This window comes from Myotis davidii, unplaced genomic scaffold (assembly GCF_000327345.1).
Source record: "Myotis davidii unplaced genomic scaffold, ASM32734v1 scaffold1997, whole genome shotgun sequence".
NCBI classification, from domain to species: Eukaryota; Metazoa; Chordata; class Mammalia; order Chiroptera; family Vespertilionidae; genus Myotis; species Myotis davidii.
Genome location: NW_006288266.1, coordinates 103,194 through 103,531, shown reverse-complemented (window position 1 = coordinate 103,531; position 338 = coordinate 103,194).

Below are 338 nucleotides of genomic sequence, written 5' to 3'. Positions count from 1 at the left end.
CCCAATAGGGGGAGCGCTGGCGGCAGGAGGGGGCGGGGCCTCAGGCTGCGGGTTGACGGGAGCTGAAGAAGACCGAACACCGAACTGCTTACGTTCGGAAAGGGGCGGGGCCTCGTGCGTGAAAGGAGCCAAGTTCCGAGGCATCCGGATCGGGCGTGGCCTTGGCCTCGGGATGTCCCGGCACCTGACGGGAACGGCCGAAGGGAGACGCCCGCTTCGCGAGAGGCCGGTGCAAATGGGCCTCTCGAAAGGGGCGTGGCTCCGCTCGGAGGCTTTTCTGGGGGCGCGGGGGCCCGGAGGCGCGAACGTTGGCCGCGACCGAATGTTGTCCGGCGGCT